Source organism: Solanum verrucosum, unplaced genomic scaffold (genome assembly GCF_900185275.1).
Source record: "Solanum verrucosum unplaced genomic scaffold, falcon-dt-bn FXZP01000306.1, whole genome shotgun sequence".
In the NCBI taxonomy this organism is placed as follows: domain Eukaryota; kingdom Viridiplantae; phylum Streptophyta; class Magnoliopsida; order Solanales; family Solanaceae; genus Solanum; species Solanum verrucosum.
This window is the reverse complement of record NW_026020398.1, coordinates 1,206,026-1,227,894: the sequence shown is the minus strand read 5'-3', so window position 1 is coordinate 1,227,894 and position 21,869 is coordinate 1,206,026.

Here is a 21,869-nt window from a genome sequence, read left to right as displayed (position 1 = left end):
AAGTGATTCCCCTTGGATCGGTAGCTGGGCTTCGAATTATTATTATCATGTCTATTATTGACTCGAGTTATTTGATACATGTGCTACTGGAAGATAACATGCATTATTCAGTCTCGAGTTTATGTGTTACTGAAAGGTAACATGTATTTGTCAGGTGAAGAGTGTAATAATCGAGGTATGCATAAATTAGTCTAGACATTGTTATTTTTCATAACTGAAAAAAGCTAACGTAACCATCTCAATCCTCAGACTGAGATATATTTATCTTAATAACCATACTGAAAATATTTCAGTACTTTTCATGGACTATTAGTCGATTTATTATAAAATATAGTTTATCATCTTATTGCTTAATAATATTAATATAGAGTGGTGCATGTATGAGGTTATCTAATAATTCAAGGTTCTTTAGTAGTTTCTAGGTATTTATTTGACAATTAATGTTTCCAAAGCTACTACAATCAATAATTAAGCATATAATTGAAACAAACATAGAATATGATAGACTCCACAATAAAAGGACCATTAATTGACAGGTAAATTGCATTTTAATAAATAGAAAATAAAATATAAAATAAGAAAAAACAGCTGGCAAGATGTAGATACAGGAAAAACAATCATTTGTAGGATTTTCCTTTTTTACATTTATTTTATTTCATTTCTTGCATCACTATACATTCAGACAGGTCGTTCAGTTGAGGATCTATTGAAAATTGTCTAGCAGTATACACTATTTTTTTCAGACCCCATTTATAGAATTACATTGAATATGTTTATTATTGTATATATTAAGCTAGATAGGATTTTAGTAATTTTAATTTTTTGGGATAATGTATTGATTTATTTTATTTAAAAAAAAAAAAAAGAATGATAAAGAGTGGAACGAAGGAATAAGAGATCTGAGATACTAGGTTCAGATTTGTTCTTCTAAAATAGTAAAAAAATTGTCCCCAAAATTGAAATGTCTGAAAGGTATCTAAAAAATTGATGGCATTTAATTTTAAATGAGTTGTCATCATCCTATTTATTAGTTGTCTATTATTTTTTATTGTTGTGTTGAAAGTCATTCTTGTCCCTATGGAGAGTTTGATTTTAAATGATGTTTAGTTTTTTTTATGGAAGTTCGACTAAATTTAAATTCGCATAGAAAGATTTTATATTGAGGGTAAAGCGCTTTTAGTAAAAATGACTTCGTACCTAACACGATTAGAATCCAAAATAGATAAAAAGCTGATAAATTTAACTACCTTTTTGATTGCACCAAAAAGGTTAATAAGGGGCGAAATAGATTCAAATTAGTAGGGAAAAGAATTATCTCTAAGAATTCACGTGAGCTAGATAAGATTCCTCCAATCTTAATTAGTTATCTTTGGTTTAAGTCTTGGGAACATAAAACATTATAACAATGAGCATTTTTCACTTTAGTAAATCTTACACAAAGTGATCTCAAATCAATCCGAGCCCCAAAATAAATATCGGACATCAATGAAATCAAAAAAGGAAAATATGATTTGCATCTCTCTATCTTCTCCCGATTCACTTGTGAAATTATACCGGGTGTGCTGTTATTTTTTTTAATTTCTCATTAATTGGATTCGCACCGCGCAGGGCTCCATTCGGAGGAGATTCCATCACACCCAGAGCTCAAACTCGAGACTTCTAATTAAGGAAAGAGCAACCTCATACGCTGCACCACATTCCTCTGTGGTTATGTGTTGTTAATTGTTATACTTCATTGGAAAACTTAGAAACTAAATTTGAGATCTCAATAGGTCAAGATATTTATCTATGGACTATACTTTATTGATCTTATTTTATTTTTTTTCACATGTAAAGTATACTGGTAAATTGTATATGCTTTGTACAAGACAGGGAAACATTTGAGTGTTTTTAAGAAGTTAGCCAATTGGAAGTATATTCCTGAATGATATACAGAATATAATTATTTTCTTTCTTTTGTTTTTTTACTGAAAATAATAATAATTGAATTAGGTTGAATGGGCAAATGATTCATAACCAACCACTCAAGTTATTATTTTTTTTGTGCACAAGTCACAACCATGGCCACAAAACTATCAAGTTCTATAATTTCAAAGTGGGACCCTTCACTTACTTTTTTTTATTACTATTTTTTTTTATGACAATAAATAAATAAAATAATTTTTAAAATTTTTGATGTGACTTGAAAGCCTATCATCACCTGCTACACTAGTGTAGTACCATCAATTTTGATGACAATTCTATTTGACATATCACTTAATTTTACTATGTTCTTTACTTTTCAATTTTTCAGATAATTATTCAATTAATAATTTAAATCTCAAAAAATTATTTTCTCTATTAATCTATTGATGTTAAGAAGAAAATGACTTTTTAAAAATAATAATTAATATTAATTAAGTGACTCGCATTTTCACAAGTAACATTCATAAGGGCCCTTTTCTAGTGATCATGGACCAAGTCATACCTATAGGCTATAGAAAAGGAATAAAAATAGTGTAACATGAACTTGAAAGATAAAGAAAAGGTGAATTTAGAAATATTGTTATCTTATTTTATATGATGGTATTAATATTTGATAAGTCAAATAATTCTTTCATTAATTATAACTTTTGGAGAGAAAGATGTCTTTAGGTAAACCAAATTGTTATTTGCAATAATTTTAGGTGATTTTTTTTTAGATGTTTATATCTTTTTTCAAAGACACTAAATTAAGACAATGCGTGATTTTACACTAATTAATTATTAGACCAACTTACATCAGCATGCCTAACGATTAATGAAGTAGATGAAACTTTGGACATCAAGTGATCTCTTTCTATCAATTTAATCCTTGGTTAACAGAGTTTTCGGTAATGTTGAGAGATAGCAAGCATCATGTAAAATAATTGAGTTACGCAAAAAAAAATTTAGAAATCACAGTAATATGCTATAAAATAAATCAACGATTTAATCAATATATTTTGAGCTTTGCAACCTGATTTAAAAATTTAAAGATTTATAAGTGTCACAAATATTATTATTTTTTAAGGATATTATGATTTTTAGTTTTTTTTTTGGCCAAAGAAGAGAAAATAAACCAAAAGCAAGAATCCAAAAACAACTATGATGAATGTGATGAGAAGTATATAGTATTGATAAACAGAAATAAACAAAAAACAATGTCTTGCATCTTACATAGTAGTTTTTTTTATTATCAGAAAAAAAAAAATCATGTTTTCATCAGTCACTTTCTCACTTTAAAAAAAAAATCATTATTTTTCTTGTGAAATAATTGATACCCTATTTTCTTCTTTCTTTCCAACAACATAAGAACATGCCCACTTTGATTTCTTTTATGTAAAAAAAAATTTCTTCACAATGCAATTGCTCCAAAATATCTCAATGCAAAATAAAAAGAAAAATTATCATTTTAATTGCGCAACTCCCCCGGTGTTTAAACAAGTTTACGAGTTATTCTGCTTAGTAGGTTTTGATAATGATTTTTTCGCTGAGTTTACCTATGAAAGCTTTGTTATAATTTCTCTTTTCTCTAAATTAATTATCGAGTTAAAAGAGGTGAAAGGCTACGTTTGCTTTCAAAATCTTTCAATTTTTTTTTTAAGAAAACGAGTTTTTTATAGAGGCAATAACACGATTTTCCTAATGAAAGTAGAAAAAAAATTCATAAAAAGCATCTCATGTTGATTGTCTTCCCTGACTCCGCCCATACCCTCCTCCCCCACCTCACCCCCTAATTAACCCCAACCCACCTCCTTCTCTTCTATATTTATCGTATTTGTCTAGATTATTATATTTACCAAGAAAAACATTTTTCTCTGTGCCAAACGTACACACCCTTGAGTTTATTTACACTTCCTTTTGTTGCATTAGGTACAAACATAACATAAAAGTTAAATTTTTAAAATTATCCATATAGGGATACAAGATCGATATGCCTACAACTCATTACTTTTTTCTTAAAAAAATAATTATAAAATTTTGGATAGAAAAAGAGAATTATAACAGAGAAATCGAACTCTCACTAAAAAAGTTAAAGTTTAAATAATCAATCAACTGAGCTTATTATAGTTTGAAATTTAATAAATTTAATGTCATATAGTTCGTGACGAAGTTAAAATTAATAAACATTTTTTTAAAAAGTTGAGAGGATTCAAGTAAATATATAATTATAAAGAATTCATTTTTTCCTACAAAGTTTTAGCCAATGGAATTCGATTGGATTCCCTTGCAACCATTTACCTCTGCCCCTTCATGTAAACGGCACACTAATGAATATAAAAATGCATTTCTCTATTTTAATAATATGATCGAAAAATAAAATACTAGTATCATATTAGAAAAATATGGTAATTTTTAAAAATATAGAATGACAGCAAAAAGACATTTTGAATTATTTTAATTTTCTTGAGATCTTGATAAAAACCTTTTTGTTTTATTTTTATCCAGTGTTTTGATACTTGTATTCAGGTTCGATTAAATTTAAAATCTCTCTTCTTAACCAAAACGACTTCGTACCCAACATGGTTCGAATCTGATCAAATCCCTAATTAAAAATAAAAGTGTTTATCGCTTCATCATAAATCGAGCTTTGAAAACATTGTGAATTACAAGGCATAAGTACCAAAAAAAGTTCGAGGGACATCCTTTATCTATAGTTAATCAAGATTTAATATTTTGGAATCAATTTGGACATATAAAAGTTTCCCCAACACATTGACTGTTGACACGACCTTTTTTGGATCACATCGTTCCAAACATAAGTTAATTATAAGCTAAATAATATATGTACCTACACACATCTAAGATAATCTTGAATCTCTATTATTAATTCTACTACGTTATACGTATGGGCAAGAGAAAATGAACAATTAGGGGTCATTATTAGGATGGATATTATAATATATACATTAAAATGATACGTACGCAAAATTATACATAACGTATGCATATATTATTTATACAATATTGAATTGTAATACTGAATTTTTTAAAGTATCAAAATGTGCACTAACCTAAATTTGTATTATCAATTCTAAATTTATTGTATCTTGATACTTTTAATTAAAAAAAATCGACAGAATTATAATTACTTTTGACTTGAATTATATATAAAACAAGTTGAACAAAGTAAACGGACATATATACTAAATTAGACTAACATGGCACAAAATTGACACAAATTGGTCATTTGCCTCTAGTTCGTCTTGTCCCTATGGATAAGGAAAATTTGAAGAAAAATTTAATTAAAACAAAGGGTGTGGGGTTTGATAGGTTTTGACTATGTGTAATATTTAGGGATTGGTTGGCCAACAAAATAATGTTTGAGGTGGGGTCCTCTGGTATTTTATTTTATAAATTTGACGTAGCCTATAGTTTATTTTGGATAAGATGTTGAAAAAATTTAAAATTAAATTAATAAATAATAAAAAGAAGAGATTAGTGTGAATTTTAAAATTAAGAATGTAGCTTCACAAAGGTTGTCAACCAAACTTTGGCACTTATGCCAGGAGAAAAATAAATTTAGCTTGCAAGTCGAGTTATTAATAATCTGTTTGGTCGAGTTTTAAAAAATTAAAAGTAATTTTCTAAAAAATATTTATTTGAGAGGGTTCAAATGTTCAATATATCAAGTTCTTTTTTAAGAAAAAAAGTTTTTGATTTGTAAAGAAACTGTTTTTCAGAAGTTAAAAAGAAATAATGTCTCCTCAATCCTCATAATTAAACATTTTTTTTGAAATTTGATCAAACACTTGCTAAAAGTATTTTTAAAAATTGATTAATCAAACAGAAATTGTTATTTTCCGAAAACAATTCTAACAAAAACGTTACTTTTCAACAAGCAAATTTTTAAAAGTTTGACCAGAATTAGGGTATTTTTTATTCATAAGATTGTTTAGCCTATAGTTTATTTGGATGATGTTGAAATAATATTTTATAAAACAAAAAAATATAGGAATAGATTAGTGTGGGATTTCACAAATGTAGATTATCAAAGGTTGTCACCAAACTTTGGCATTTTGCCAGGAGAAAACCAAATTTTGCCTGCAAGTCAAGCAACTAAGAGATTGATCTAATATTTTAGAAAGATTTATGAGAATAAAAAAAAGAGAGGATATCTTTTAAAAACAAAAAAAAAACTTTGGGCAGGAGAAAAATTCAAAATAAAAGGAAAGGGACAGACAAGAACTTGTGAGATACACTCTGATCTCAAATTATCTATCATGATTTCTAAAATAGTTATGTCAATCGAGTAAATATTTAATGAAGACAAATTATAGTTTATAACATAAAAATGAGGGTAAAATAATCAAAAATATCTTTTAGTTAATATTTTCTTAATATATAAAAAAAGAAACATGACAGATAATTTAAGACGAGGAGAGTAACGATTATAATTATTAGTAGCTAGAAAATAATAAATTTGATTTCGACCTTTTGAAAAATTCAAACCTCTAATTATTATTATTATTATTGTCTATTGATGTATCATAAGAGGACAAAGTGATATGTTTGCATCAATGGTCCCCAATTTATTTTTTCCATTTGGCAAAAATGTTGAAAAAAATTTAAATATCTAAAAAGAAATGGTTACTAATCCAAAAAAAGAGATCCTTAATTATACAATGAAGATATCCTCCCAATGATCCAGAGATAAAAATTACAAAATAAAAAATGGCTAACAACACAATAAACATATGTCTACATTAAAACGTTAAGTTTTTTTTGTTTTCATATAAGTGGATTGCCCTTTATTAAAAAAATTAGTAATCAAGAAATTTCAAAGGTTAATAATGCGCGATTTAAATTTTGATGAATAATTGTGTTGCATTTCTATCTTTTTTAACACACCATTAAACATTGCATTCTTGTCTAGAAATCAAAACATTCCAATTGGTAAATTTTGGTATTTTACAAAGGAGAAACCAATTTTTACATACTATAAGCTTTGGAATGGAAATTTTTTTGGTTGAGAACTCTCTTTAGAAATGAGCTCGATAATGTAAATTGAAATACAATATCAAACATCGAACAGAAAAAAAAATCGATTGTAAACTTCAAATATATAGAAACTCAAATAATTGTGATAAGTGATAAGACGAACAATTTGGGACCCATGAGTAAACTCTATAATTATGTTGGGATGTGTAAATATTATACAAAAACTATATAGTACCATCAAAATACTATACTTGGATTTTAATGCCTCAACTAACTTATTGGAAATGAGGGGTATGAAAAAAGGAAATAAAGGAAATTAAGAGGACCCCACATGCAAATTTTCATTTACAAAACCTCCTTCAATTGCAATAATTTTGGGTAAAAAATTATATGTACTACATTTACATCAAAGTTTATACATGCAATATAAGTTTTTGTAGTGTTCATAGATTTTTAGCATTTAATTATTATTAATTTTTATATATTCTCACTTTTAAAATTATTTAGTCATATAAATTTTACACAATTTAAAGCAAACATTCAGCGTGAATACTGTTTATAATTACTTAAACACAAAGTGAGCTCGAATCACCAAAAGAACAATAAAAATGAAAGCTTTTATAGAGGGGTAAGAAAAAACGGTCATCTAAAGTGAAACAAATATAATAGCGATTGCATCCCTTTACAAAACCGTCCTAACTCTAAACCATTTCTGGTGCAACACATCCTCCAAGTTCTTGAAACTACAGTTGGGTCCTGTATATATATATTTTTTAATTTTATTTTTTAATATCCTTAAAATGTAGGATTTCCACATTTTAATTTTCTTCTATGGCCATGATATTTCAACTTCAATATGTCTCCATGAATTGTCAATCTACTTTTCACAAAAATATCAATCACTAGACGCTAATTAGACTCGATAAGGCCATATTCCTAGGTGGAAAATGATAGATAGCCGGTAATAACGTGTTTTAGTGATTGTTACGTATCGTTTTATAACGTATTATATTAATTATATGATAATATAAATAGAAATTGAATGGTTTTTATGATTTTCAAACTAGATGAACTTGATTAACTTGGTGATGCTTTCCAAGTGTCGACTTTTATATCGATCACATATAATATCCGAATTTTACCAATAAAAGGATCATATAGTAAGATTTCAATTTGACCTGTTGATTTATTTTTCTCTGTAATGCAACAATATAATAAGATTTCAATTATGAACAAAGTAATGGAACAAATATTCAAGATTAATTTATGCTTGGATAAAGAAGATAGTACTAACATATATCAATATTTAAATGCATAATTATGAGATTAGGATTTCGAGGGGATTGATTTCCTTAGATCTAATTATGAAATTTGGGTCCCAATAATTTCATTATTGTTCCTTTTTTCCCTATACATAAAGTGTGCAACTTTACCTTAACGTACATAAGGTAAAACAAGGTGAATTAAAGCTAGTAGTACGTCTTTTTATTCTATCTGATATTCATATTAAAATTTAATTAATTTTAGATTCGTGCATTACAAGATTTATTTTTAAGACAATAATTTTAATATTATTTTTTTGTATTCTTATGAACTTGAAGTGGACACCATAATTAAAAATGAAAGAATCTCGATCATATATGGATACAATTAATATTGACAAAGACAAGTAGTAGTCTATTTAATTACAATCCCATGTTCTTAAAAGTCTATAAAGAAAAAAAAATGATATGATGAGTAGAGATAAAGAAAGAGGTTCTATCATTTCAAGAAACAATCATAAAAAATAGTGTTATCAATACTATTGTCTCTTTAAAGTTCCTACATAGAAAGAGAAACCACCATTTTTATTTTTATTATTACTACCAATAATGACTAGTTACAATTTTTATTTTTGCATTTTTTTTTTAAAATCTTTATTTTATTTGTTACTTTTGGGGTCTAATTTTGTTTTATTGGGTGGTTTACTTTTGCAAACTTTAGGCTTTTGATGGCTTTGCAATTATACATTGCTAACAAATCTCTGTGGTCGAAGTTACTAAGACATTTTTTACAAGTCTTTCATTCTTTTTAACTTCAAGTTTGATTTTGAATTTTGAAAATTAAGTTATTTTTTATAATAAACTTAAAAACTAGCCTATTTTAGGAGTAATTGTGCAATTTCTTGCTTTTTAGCATGAAATGAATTTAGTGAGTCCTAAATAAATATCAAATATTATAACGGATTTATTTACCTATTATTAAGTCAAGTCAAGGTCTTCGAATTTTAGAGATTGACTAATTAGTTGTCAAATAGTCTTGTACGCACCTACCATCTTTTATTTTTTATTAAGAAAAACAAATTGACTTTATTCTAATAAAAATAAATTTATTATTGAGAAAATTTTAGAAATAACAAATATAATAGACATAATAAGGTTTTATAGCTATAGTTTTGATAATTACGCTTCATAACTATAGTTTTCTTTGCTATAGAGAATGTGGTAGTATATTTTGGCTTGTTTACATATTTCGCTTGCGAATATACAAATATGGTAAATATATATGAATTCTGTATTTATACATTTAGGAATTTTTAGAATTTCATTTGTATACTTTGCTTGCTAATATACAAACAAGATAATTTATTATGAATATATCATAAATCATATACAAATAACTAGGGTGAGCATATATGAAATTCCTGATTTATACAATCAGGAACCTAATTATACAAATTCTAACAGACGAATCATACAAATCAAACGAATAGCAAGGAAAATTGTAGCCGCTAATTACAATTTTCTTAAACTGTAGCTATAGTACCTAATATAGGTTAAATGTTGGGAAAAGGCATAGATTCCCCCTTGAACTTGTCTCAAAAAGTCAGTTACACGTTTAAACTATCACGGTGACCTATTACGCACCTTTACTATTCAAAAGTGAATTTATTACCACCCTGAGACATGTAACACCACTCTCACATTATGTGGTGTATTACACTCGCTGCCACATCAGCGCTACATTAGCGCCATGTCAAAAATTATATTTTTTTAATTTTGTTTTCTTTATTAATTAACTTTTCTTTTATTATCTATATTTTACTCTAATTAATCACAAATTAATTATTTTAATTCTTTAATAATTATATCGTCTTCATCACTAAATCCCACCCATTGTCACCCAACACCAAATATCACCACCACCATTATCAATATCGATTTTTTCTTCTTCACCACCTTCAATTACCTATTTTAATTTTTGCCACCCGCCACCCATCACCACCAAACCCATAAAGTTGCTATCACCACCAAACCCAAAAATTGATTAACAACCAAAATTTCTTTAACAAAGTCAAAAAAATTGAAAAAGATAGAAACAATCAACCGAAACTTTTCTAGATAAAATATTATTATTCACTAACAAATCTATGGGAATTAACCTGATTGCGAATAAAAAAATTTGTGCTTTTAGATTGTGATAAAAAAAATAAAGAAGTGTGATAAAAATAAAGAATGAAGAAGAAGAAGAAGACAATGGGTGGGGTGTGAAGAAGAAGAGGTGTGGGGGTGGGGGTAGGAAAGAGGATTTTAATTTATTTTTTTTACTTTTTTTTTAAACTGACGCACCTATTTTTATTTTATTTTTTGCCACGTCAGTTTTAGGGGGTTAGAAAATTCACTTTTGAATAGTATAGGTGTGTAATAGGTCACTATGATAATTTAAGCGTGTAACTGACTTTTTGGGACAAGTTCAAAGGAGAATTTATGTCTTTTCCCTTAAATGTTTGTTATTCTGCATAATTTTCCCTTTCTTATTTAACCTTGTCGTGATTCTTAAATTACACCTCATTTCATCGCCAAATTCATTAAAGTTTATTTTTAGTTTAAATACCAATGTCAAAAAGGGCCTGTCTAATTGTGACGGCTCATCCCACTAATGATATTGTCTGATTTGGACCTAGCCTCGTACGGTTTTAAAATGCGTCACTAGTTGGTAAGACCTACTTACTTAAATACCAACATCTCTCCTATGTTTTGTCGATGTGGGACTTCTGATCTTAAGTTGGGGCGTCACATACACCCCCTCTATAGACTCAGCGTCCTCGCTGAGGTTTGCCCCACCGAATGAGATTTGCCTAGACTCAACACTAGGGTTTACCCCACCGAATGGGATTTGCCGAAACTCAGTTGAACTTTGGCCCACATCGATAAGGCCGACACAAGAGTGACTCTCATGCCATTTGTAACGGTCTAGCCCGCTAGTGATATTGTCCGCTTTGGGCCTAGGCTCGCACGGCTTTAAAACGCGTCACTAGTTGGTAAGGTTTGCTTACTTAAATACTCAACATCTCTCTTGTGTTTTGTCGATATGGAACTTCTAATCTTCAATTTTGGCGTCACACTAATAGTTGAAAACTACATTATGTATCACAATTTAAGTTTATGATATATATTGTCTGTTTTGGATCTAGATTTGTATGAGTTTTTATTTTAGTTTGTTTTATATCCAGCTCCAAAAGTGTGTATCTTGCATGTAAACTTGAGTTATGTCTTATAATTTTTTTCACTTTTATCTCTCATTCTGATGTCAATTTGCCCAAGGTGTCATGTGCAACTCATCTTCAAAAGCTTTTCAACATAGAAGTCAGTCAATCTCACTGAAGCCACCCTCATCACATTGGCCTCTTAGTTTGGAGCGCACGTAAAATCCCATTTAGGCACTCAACGTCCTCACTGAAGTTTTCTCCATCGCCATATTAAGGGAGTACAAGCTCTAATACCATATTTTGCATGACTACTCATATTAAGGGAGTAGAAGCTCTAAAGCTCTTCACTTTCTTCTTATTTAATCTGAAATTTGTGTAAAATGTCATGTGCTTCTTTTCTTTAAAAATTTATCGGCCCAGAATTTGTTAGTCCTACTTGACTCATCCTCAACAACCCAGTTCTTTGTTAGGAGCATCACATTATACCATATAAAGTGAATTATTGAAATATCTCACATTATACAACATATGTGCTTGCTATAATATTTCAAATTTTGAAATTAAATTACTTTGTAATTGTTTAAAGGAATAAATTCATCTCTAGATAAATTTGTATCTTCAATCAATCAAAATATAAATTTATTTTTGAATATCCCATATTATTTCATCAACTTTATACTATTTTATCCACCTTTATATGAAGTTATTTCTTTTCTAAAATTATAATTTAGAGATTAATTTTTTCGCGAATCAATCGACTCATTAAAATATTATTAGCACGTGTTACAACTTACACGTGTGGTTTACTGTGTGAAAACATTGTCATTGGTAGCCATGTGGGAACCACACTGATGTTTGAAATGATAGGTTTCTATTCACAATTCACACGTAGTAATTAATAACTTTTGTTGCCACAAAATCGTACGTTGGCTTATTAGAACGATATTTCTTCGGTTCATTTTTATTTATCACATTTTCTAAAAAGATACTCTAATAATGAATTTAAACATCTCATCATAATAATGTACTCCTATATCAATTAATATATAATTTTGATTCTTGATAAATGATCTAGTAAATAAGTGATACTAATGTTAATGGTAATAGAGGAAAAGCTTATTTATTCTTAATATACTAAAACTAATAAATAAAATGAATATTTTTTTAAACATTGGATAAATAAAAATTAACAAAGAGAGTATCACATGTTCATTAATTTAAGATCATATTTTTTTATAGAATATTTTGATACATTTAATATTATATGGAAAATAATTTCAATTTTCTATATAATATATTTAATATCATAAGATTAATGAATATTTTGATACATTCCACATGTCATTAATTTAAGATCATAATTTTTTTTAATTCTTTATTTTTTATTTCGTATGGAATCAAAATCGGACAAATAAATTGTAACGGAAGTAATAGTTTAACTCACATGTAGCTCCCACATTATGGGCCCCATAGCCTTATCTGAAATTGGAGTACATCAACAAATTGTTGGTCCCAAACGTCATCCACTAATACTCATGGCCCATATAACTATTTAAATCTTTTTTTTTCTTCAATTACCAATTTTAAAATCAATTTTCTCGAAATTAAATGCAAACACCCATGACCCATGCATAGGTGAAACTAGGGGCTGATGTCAGATTAATAAAAATACCTATTACCAAAGGACTTTTTGATCTTATGAAGAAACGACGCAGACTGATTCATAATTTAAATTTTATAAAAAAAGTATCATTTTTATTGGAAGTCCTATGTTTCTAAGAGTTAGTTAGACTTTCAATACTGTTCATTTTATTTTGTATAATATTTATTGACCTAAGATAACATTATATGGAGTAACAAGATCGATGATAATTCAGATGTTTCGAAATACTAAAGACTTTTGTCATTTAAAATTCTGTCAAAAGAGTGTTCCCCTGTGTTTGATGAGTTGTATATATAAATAAATTTATTTCAAATAAAGAAAACAATGCATGGATTATGGATACCTATTACCACAAGAATATCTATAATGAATGGACCAATGATTTAAAATCTTATCACTTGATATACTAATTTATTTCTACATATTTAATTTAATTAAATGATGTAGATTGGACCAAACGAAATTAAATGAGTTTTATAGCACACTGAGAAAAAGGAAAAATAAAAATAAAAACAGCTAGAAAAGGTAAAGGGGTGGTCCTTTTAAAGTTATTAATAAATGGACATTTGGCAACAAATTATTATATCTTTATCAATCTTTTTCTTTTTTAACTCTTTTATTTTCTTACTGAATAAATTGTACACAAATTTTAACTTTTCTGATTTTGTATTTTTTGGAAGTTAACTTTGCCTGCCAGTCATGTTTTCTTTATAAGAGAACAATCATAAAAAAGAAAGTGCCTTGTGGACCCTCTTTTCTTCTTTGTTGGTCGGCAGTGGACCCACATTCAAATATTTTAGAATGTGTTCGGTACGAAGGAAAATATTTTGCAAGTGACCCTTTTACTTATTTTTTATGTTTGATATATAAATAAAAAGAATAGTTATATATAATCTAAATAAATATTACGGAGGTGGAACGCAGGGGTAAGGGAGATAGGAATGGAGACTACAGGAGTGAGAATGAAGATGAAATATGCTGGAGTGTTGCCAACAAGGACAGAGCAATAGTTGTATTGAAGTGTCCAATTCACCAGTTGGATATCCTTTGTCAGAAAATTACTATATATATAAATTTTACTGTATTTATATATATAGTATTATGAACACCTTTAAAAATAAAGAAAATTGTAGTGAAGTGGCTAGGGCGGTCACAAAACTACACGATGCCTAGGTTTAATTCATGGAGTCATGTAGATAAATTTTTTGTGATTTCCTTATTTTTACATTTTTACTTTAAATTATGCTTTTAATAGTAGTTTATATTGCCTTTATGTTAGTTTTGAATCATACACTTGTTAATTCTATTAAAATGTTTTTATATTTAGTTACATATTGCTTAGTTTGATCTTTTTTTGATACATTAAATTATCAATTTTTTTTAATATTTACTATCTAAATTTTGAATATCCTTTATGAATTTTTTGGCTACGCCATTGGTGGCCGAACAGTAATCATTGTGAAATGCTATTTGGGCTTGTTTTCTCTGCGAAAAAATATTTTTCAAAAAGTTAACTAACAAAGTATGGGAAAATTGGAAAATCTCATTCTTAATTAATTTATTTATTTTTTGGAAAAAGTTAAATCATATTGAATGGGAGACAATTTAATTTCGTACAAATCATAAAAGTATTATTAAAAAAAACTTCAAGATATTGATACTATCCTTAGATAAGGGAAGTGGTATGTCAAAAATATTAAAATAGTTTTTGTATGTATAAGTCTATAGAACTAAGCATCAAATCTAATTTGAATAACTAAAAATAGTTTAAAATTTGTAAAATACACACACGCAACACACAAATACAGTAATATTTTAACACAAAAAAATATAAATTATTTTGAGACGTCAGAAATAAAATAATATCGTAAATGCTACCATTTAATAATAGTGTTTCAATAATTTGCATAATATCCGGTTTACTCTATGTTTTTAATTATAAAAACATTTTGGAAGGTGACTTGCCGGTCAATATATTCTCGTAGTTTCAAGATAATTGGTCTATCGGCTTAACATTTTATTTGAAAATAAGTAAAATATTTTTTAATATTTGGAAAGTCAGAGAAATTCTCTTCGAGAAATATATAATAAAATAAATTTAAAAAAAGTACTATATATTCAGTCTTACTTCTACTTTCTTCTGAAGGTATAAATTGTTTTTGAAATATCCTTTGAATTGCGTAAACAACAATTTATACTTCGTTAACAAAGTGGTATTCTTGAGGAATCATATTTTTATATGAAGAGATGAATTATCACATGTAAAATACACCATTATAAAATAAAGTTGTTAGTATTTGGCTTTTGTAATTGAGTAAAGTGCAATGTACTTGGAATGACCTTTAACTTTTAGCCATGGACCCTAACAAATATTGGAATCAAAAATAAAATTTAAGTTTAAATTTAAATTTAAACATTACCTCTATTGTCAAGCAACCAATGCAATGGTCAAGGTATCAATTCAACAATTTTTTATTTTATTTTGACCAAAACTTAATCAATGTCAAATTAAGTCCTTTTGGGTTTTAACTTAACCAATAATGCACTGCAAATTAATTGTAGTATACTACATTCATTAAATTCAAAGGTCTTCAAAAAAGAAAAAATAGGTGAGTGAAATATGAAGAATATCAATCTTACAACTACTTTTAAAAAAAATAAAATATGTCACTAATAGTAATTTCTCATCAGCCTAGGTCTATCGAAAACAATCATTTTACCTTCCTTAAACTTCTTTTGTGAGATCATACTCGATATATTATTGTGCTAATATTTTTCAATCAACGATATGATGAATATCAATTTACAACTAATTTTTCTTTTTATTTTGTTGACATAAATTTGTGAAAAAGGGTTTAACATAACAAAACATTGAGAAATCTTATGATGTTTTAATCTTTGTTTTAAAAAATCAATAATAATAAAAAGTAAATGCATTTTTTTCGTAATAATTTTGTGTCGAAATTCACTTTTAACTCTCTATAATCAAACCACGAGTCTTTTTAAACAAACTAGTTCATACCTCAATATATATTATTTGTGATTCTACTTCCAAATAATTCTATAACTCTTGATTCACGTCTGAAATAAAATAAAATAAAAAAATAATAATAATATAAAAAAATAAAAAAATAAAAAAAATAAAAAAAAAATAAAATATATATATATATATATATATATATATATATCTCTTTCTTTGATTTTGTATAATTTCGACATTAAGTCTTATCGGGATTAAAAAATAGTATATATATAATGTATACATGTACATATACATGCGCAATTATACATACACATAGATATATATGTTGTATTTTATACGTATATATATATAATATATACATGTGTGTGTAGGAACAAAATTCTATCCATTTGGTCAAGGTCAAGTTAAATGTTCATTAACAATGATGGGGTTATAATGCAATAATTCTATATAGAATATGGTCCCAATAATTATACTAGTAGGAGTGTAGGGTTTTGTAGGGCTTCTTTTGTTACTAATTACAAAAACAGAGAGAATGTAATGTCCATGACGCACTTAAAATTGACAAAATAAGCTAATTTCCAGCAAAAATATGATCAAAATCATTTGTTTGAAAATGTTGATGTAACAGTTGACTGCGACATTTAAGAGTTTATTCTTTCGATAAAAAGTCGTAATTGAAGTTAATGTAATTAATTAATTTTTATGAGTTTATTATTTTAGTAAAAAGTCATAATCATAGTTACTATAATTAACTATTTTTTTGACGATGGTACAAATTATAACACTACATATAAAAAGTCGTAATTATAATTACTAATTAACATACTGTCATTTATTTTATGATTGTGATATAATCAACAAATATATATATTGCAAAATAAAATATCAATAAAAAATGAATTGAACTAACAGATTTAATTGAAATAAATATTGTACTACTGAGGAATTAATTATTTTTTATGAGTTTATTCTTTCAGTAAAAAGTCGTAATAGAAGTTAATGTAGATAATTATTTTTTTTACAAATTTATTCTTTCAGACAAAAAGGCATAATTATAGTTACTGTAGTTAACTATTTTTTTATGATCGTACAAATCATAACTCCACATATAAAAAGTCGTAATTATAATTACTAATTAACATACTATCATTTATTTTATGATTGTGATTAATCAACAAATATATATTGCAAAATAAAATATCAATAAAAACGAATTGAACTAACAAATTTAATCGAATTAAATATCATACTAATGAGACATAAATTATTTTTTACGAGTTTATACTTTCAGTAAAAAGTCGTAGTTGAAGTTAATATAATTAACTGTTTTTTACGCGTTTATTCTTCCAGTCAAAAGTCATAGTTATAGTTACTATAATTAACTAACTTTTTGACGATCATACAAATCGTAACTCCACATATAAAAAGTCGTAATTATAATGACTAATTAACATAGTATCATTTATTTTATGATTGTGAATAATCAACAAATATATATTGCAAAATAAAATATCAATAAAAAATGAATTGAACTAACCAATTTAATCAAAATAAATATCATACTAATGAGGCATTAATTATTTTTTACGAGTTTAATCTTTCAGTAAAAAGTCGTAGTTGAACTTAATGTCATTAATTGTTTGTTACGAGTTTATTCTTTCAATCAAAAATCATAATTATAGTTACTGCATTTAACTATTTTTTTTACGATCGTACAAATCATAACTCCACATACCTCTAACTTATTCTAACTTAAAATTTCCAGATTTTCATTCTTTCCAAAAATGACTGTTTCCAATTATTAGCTTCTTCCTAATTATTTCAAATTGCGAGATGTTACAAAGTCGTAATTATAATTATAATTACTATGAATAACTATTTTTTTGACGATCGTATTATAACTCTACATATAAAAAGTCGTAATTGTAATTACTGTAATTAACTATTTTTTTGGTCTTACTAAATCATAACTCTACATATATAAAGTCGTAGTTATAGTTACTAATTAACATATGAAAATAGCGAACACAATCATTTACTTATAAACTATATTTTATTTGAATAAATGAGAAAACACAATAATTTACTTATAATTCAAATTTGAACTAATGACATTGCAACTTTTTATGTGCTATTCTTGTGTCACTTGTGTTATTTAGTGAAAAATAATAACATTAAACTAAGAAAATTCAGATTGGAACAAACAAATTAACCCAAATAATTTATTGTATTAAGAATGCATTAGTTATCTTTTTTTTTAAATCTATCATAAAGGTCGTGCTATTCTCGTGTTACTTATGTATATCAATAAATATCTATCAAAAAACACAAACACGCACGCACCCAGGCGCGCACACACACATTTTAATGATCGTGCTAAACACAAAAAAACATCTATCGCAAAATAAAACATCAAACAAAAACAAATAAGGAGTTGAACTTACAAATTTGACTAAAATAATTTATCGTATTAAGAATGCATTTATAATCTTTTTAGATATATTTATCATTTCAATAAAAAAAAAATTACACTTATAGTTGATGTCGATATTTTTTTTTTTTTATGATCGTGCTGATATCAACGAACACCTAATGCAAAATATATATATAAAAAAAGAAGTTAAAGTAACAAATTCGATCCATAATTTATCGTATGAAAAATACATTGATTATCTTGTAAATAACTTTATAATTTTAATTAAAACTTGTACTTAAGTTAATATAATTTATTTTATGATTGTGATATAATCAACAAATTGTTGCAAAATAAAATATCAATAAAAATGAATTGAACCAACAGATTTAATCGAAATAAATATCTTACTAATTAGACATTAATTATTTTTTAAGAGTTTATTCTTTCTGTAAAAAGTCGTAGTTGAAGTTAATGTGATTAATTGTTTTTTACGAGTTTATTATTTCAATCAAAAGTCAAAATTATGGTTACTGTAATTAACTAACTTTTTGACGATTGTACAAATTATAACTCCGCATATAAAACGTCATAATTATAATTACTAATTAACATAATATCATTTATTTTATGATTGTGATATAATCAACAAATATATGTTGTAAAATAAAATATCAAAATAAATCGTACTAATGAGACATTAATTATTTTTTAAGAGTTAATTCTTTCAGTAAAAAGTCGTAGTTGAAGTAAATATAATTAATTGTTTTTCTACGAGTTTATAATTTCAGTAAAAAGTCATAATTATAGTTACTGTAATTAACTAACTTTTTGACGATCGTACAATTATAACTCCACATATAAAAAGTCGTAATTATAATTACTAATTCACATACAATCATTTATTTTATGATTGTGATATAATCAACAAATATATATTGCAAATAAAATATCAATAAAAAATGATTTGAATTAACAGATTTAATTGAAATAAATATCATACTAATGATGCATTAATTACTTTTTACGAGTTTATTCCTTCAGTAAAAAGTCGTATTTGAAATTAATGTAATTAATTATTTTTTTACGAATTTATTCTTTTAGTCTAAAGGCATAATTATAGTTAATGTAGTTATATATATTTTTACGATCATACAAATCATAAATCTACATATAAACAGTCGTAATTATAATTACTAATTAACATACTATCATTTATTTTATGATTGTGATTAATCAACAAATATATATTGCAAAATAAAATATCAATATAAACGAATTGAACTAACAGATTTAATCAAATTAAATATCGTACTAATGAGACATTAATTATTTTTTACGAGTTTATACTTTCAATACAAAGTGGTAGTTGAAGTTAATGTAATTAATTGTTTTTTACACGTTTATTCTTTCAGTCAAAAGTCACAATTATAGTTACTGTAATTAACTAACTTTTTGACGATCATTCAAATCATAACTCAACATATAAAAAATCGTAATTATAATTACTAACTAACATACTATCATTTATTTTATGATTGTGAATAATCAATAAATATATATTGCAAAATAAAATATTAATAAAAAATGAATTGAATTAACCGATTTAATCGAAATAAATATCATACTAATGAGGCATTAATTATTTTTTACGAGTTTATTCTTTCAGTAAAAAGTCGTAAAAAGTCGTAGTTGAAGTTAATATCATTAATTATTTTTTACGAGTTTCTTCTTTCAATCAAAAGTCATAATTATAGTTATTGTAATTAACTATTTTTTTACGATCGTACAAATCATAACTCCACATATAAAAAGTCGTAATTATAATTTTATTTACTGTGAATAACTATTTTTTTATGATCGTATTATAACTCTACATATAAAAAGTCGTAATTGTAATTACTGTAATTAACTATTTTTTCGGTCTTACTAAATCATAACTCTACATATATAAAGTTGTAGTTATAGTTACTAAATAACATGTGAAAATAGAGAACACAGTCATTTACTTATAAACTTTATTTTATTTGAATAAACGGGGGAACACAATAATTTACTTATAATTTAAATCTAAAATAATGACATTTCAACTTTTTATGTGCTATTCTCGTGTCACTTGTGTTATTTAGCGAAAAATTATAACATCAAACTAAGAAAATTAAGAGTGGAACAAACAAATTAACCCAAATAATTTATCGTATTAAGAATGCATTAGTTATCTTTTTTAATAAATCTATCATTTCAATAAAGGTCGTGCTATTCTCGTGTTACTTATGTATATCAATAAATATCTATCCAAAAACACACGCACGCACGCACACACGTGCGCACACACACATTTGAATGATCGTGCTAAAAACAATATACATCTATCGCAAAATAAAACATCAAACAAAAACAAATAAGGAGTTGAACTTACAAATTTGACCCAAATAATTTATCGTATTAAGAATGCATTTATAATCTTTTAGATATATTTATCATTTCAATAAAAACGAAGTTGCACTTATAGTTGATGTAGTTATTTATTTTTTTGGTGATCGGGCTGATATCAGCAAACATTTAATGCAAAATATATGTATAAAATAAAGAAGTTGAAGTAACAAATTCGATACAAATAATTTATCCTATGATAGATACAATGATTATCTTGTAACTGACTTTATAATTTTAATTAAAACTTGTACTTAAGTTAATATCATTTATTTTATGATTGTGATACAATCAACAAATATATTGCAAAATAAAATAACAATAAAAATGCATTGAACCAACAGATTTAATAGAAATAACTATCGTACTAATGAGACATTAGTTATTTTTTATGGGTTTATTCTTTCAGTCAAAAGTCATAATTATAGTTACTGTAATTAACTAATTTTTTGACGATCCTACAAATTATAACTTCACATATAAAAAGTCGTAATTATAATTACTAATTAACATAGTATCATTTGTTTTATGATTGTGATATAATCAAAAAATATATATTACAAAATAAAATATCAATAAAAAATGAATTGAACTAACATATTTAATCGAAATAAATATCGTACTATTGAGGCATTAATTAGTTTTTAAGAGTTTATTCTTTCAATAAAAAGTCATAGTTTAAATTAATGTAATTAATTATTTTTGTATGAGTTTATTATTTCCGTCTAAAGTCATAATTATAGTTACTGTAATTAACTAATTTTTTGACGATCGTACAAATTATAACTCCACATATAAAAAGACGTAATTATAATTACTAATTAACATACTATCATTGATTTTATGATTGTGATATAATCAACAAATATATATTGCAAAATAAAATATCAATAAAAACGAATAAATCTAAAAGATTTAATCGAAATAAATATCATACTATAGTGAGGCATTAATTATTTTTTAT